We start from the raw sequence: 2,706 nt of genomic DNA, 5'->3' as shown, positions 1-2,706 counted from the left end.
ATAATTTGACAATTATGCTGCCTCAATCACATCAGTTTGAAGTATGTGATGGAAGGACCATGATGACATTGTTTTGGCAGGGTTGATAGATTGCGTTGGTAATTGAATGACATGCTTGTGTAAGAAAGTTCAATGAAAGTTGAAGTGAAAAGGAAGACAACAAAATTGACAATAAAATTACTGATAGAATGATACTTGTAATGATAATAATAAATATCATATTAAAATAACATTCTTATCAAATGTTCTAGGAAGCAATAGATTATGCGAATGACCACTGCTGTAGAACTGGTTAGTGTAGGCTATTGTTGATTTAAAAAATGACAAACTAAATACTACAACAGTCAACAAATATATTATAATTAAATCCACATTTTTATTATAGAAAACAATAATTACAATTGTACGAATACGTAGACAATGGGTAATTTTCAACTTTTATAACTTAAATATATTTGAAAAAATATTCTTTCTGATTGTCTTGTGTTCTTACATTTTTTTTTATAAGAACCATTAAAATTTTGCCCAGGCTCAGTGTTCTTATTTTTTGGACAATTTTAGGCTCAAAATGTTCTTATTTTGTTCTTATGTTACACACTTTTCAAACATACAAATGTATTATTGTACCAGTATACACTGTACTGGAATGTAGTTAAAAGTGCCCCAGGAAAAACTGGCCCCGAAAAAAGGGCCACTGAAAAAACTTCCCCATATGACAAGTAGGTATATACCTCCTGTACTGTATTATAGAGGGTAGTCGCACCTACTGCACATAAGGTACAGATATATTTTTTGGTTTTTCTAGTTTTTAAAAATATAAATCTCATTGGACATTTTACCTCAGCCTCAATTTGCTTTTATTTTGTTCTTAAATTTTAAGCATTTTCAGCCTCAGTGTTCTTATAAAATGTGTTCTTATAAAAGAAAAAGTGTAGTTTCCGAATCCTCATTCGCTTTTTTCGAAGTTTTTGTTTGTGTTATATTGTATAAATTGTTTTTAATTGTTTTGTTTGAAAATGTGCTTTTTTTTAAAAACTTACTGTAGGCCTATTGTAAACAAACCTGATTTCTTTTTAGTTTTTTTCCTTTTTGCCCATTTGCCGGTTTTTTTTTTTTTATTGTTGCACGTGTTTGTATGTTTTTTGCATTAAAACGTCGGATATAAAGTAGAATTCAATACAAAATCTATAAGCAAAGCGTTATTAGGCACTAAATTTATGGCCAAATATAACTAATCACTGAGACTGAAGAAACGCTGGGATGTTTAAGTTGTGTGACGGCGATAAAGTTAAATAAAACGACTATCTGTTAATAACCCTTTTCATATCTAAAGTATTGAAGAAGTGTACCCGTCGATAGGTTACCGTACCAGTTTTATCTACAACATAATATCTTATCACAAGGCATATCGCCGTACACTCGCAATTGAATTGTCGAGTGCCTATCAACAAAGATAATGTCAGCAATTCGTTTACGAGTTGGTTATACACTTGTCCATTCATTAAGCTATTTAATTAGCTCTTACAAACTCAATTAGATGATGGAGTAGACTTTTATCTTTGATGTTCGCTCAGGAAAATTAACAGGCTAAGTTTCGTAAAACAGTATTAATACTATTACAGCACACTCGACAATGCCTTTATTAAAAAAAAAAACAAAAAAAAAAAAACTAATACTATATTATAAAGTGCTTTAATAAATAGCTTTCATTATTTATTCTATCCACAACGCTTGATCGCCCTTATTTTAATGACAGTAATTTAGAGCTTGGGAATATAAAGAGCTATGGATTTTCTTATGAAATGTTAAAAAAATTAAAACGGAGCAATAACAGTAATTTTGGTAGGCCAATTGAAGTAAATACAAACCAAGAAAATGCATTTGGCCTAAATTCCTCCATTCGAATTCAATATTATATCAATAAAATATTAATTAATGGCATGCTCAAGATTGAAATCCAATATACACAAATAATATATTGTACTAATCGTTTTTTTAAATAATTTGTAAAATTTTGTTTTGTGTTACAGTATTTTCTTTAATGTACCAACTTCTGTCATATTAATCCTTCAGTTTTTCGGGCTCTTCCCCTGGGTCCCAAACATCCAGCCCCCATCAGCGTCAGATATAACTGTGCTCGTAGAGAGTAGTCTCATAGCATCGACTTTGTTATGTATACGCCTTATTTTTTATTAGTTGATACTATAGGACGTTGTTACTAAGAGATCGTATCAGGTATTGTCTGAATAACAGGAAGAGAAAATCTACATGAGGAAATTCACTCAAATAGCTAATATTGTCAGAACTACAAAGAGTTCTTATTATTCAAGGAACAAAGACTTCAGAACTTAAATTTAAACAAAAAAATAAAAAATATATAAAAATTAATTCCTTCTAGATGTGTATAAGAGACAGTATATATATATTAAATATACCATTTTTTATTGACAAGGCGAAAATTATGTTGAAATTTTCCAGACATATAAGCATAGGTCTATAATATAAACATTATTATTACGGTAGTCTTCTCATTTGCAACAAAGTAATATTTAATGTAAAGTAATAATTAGTAGTTAAGCCCACTAGAAATATTTGAAAATTTAATCCATTACTTTAAAAATGGGGTACAGTGCCTATTAATTAACTTACGAGATTTAATGTACAGTATTAATTAATATTTAGGCCCATTAGAAAATATTTGAAAAT

This window comes from Anneissia japonica, unplaced genomic scaffold (genome assembly GCF_011630105.1).
Source record: "Anneissia japonica isolate Jap-2015-1 unplaced genomic scaffold, ASM1163010v1 scaffold1216_len75558_cov189, whole genome shotgun sequence".
In the NCBI taxonomy this organism is placed as follows: Eukaryota; Metazoa; Echinodermata; class Crinoidea; order Comatulida; family Comatulidae; genus Anneissia; species Anneissia japonica.
Note: the sequence above shows the minus strand (reverse complement) of the source record.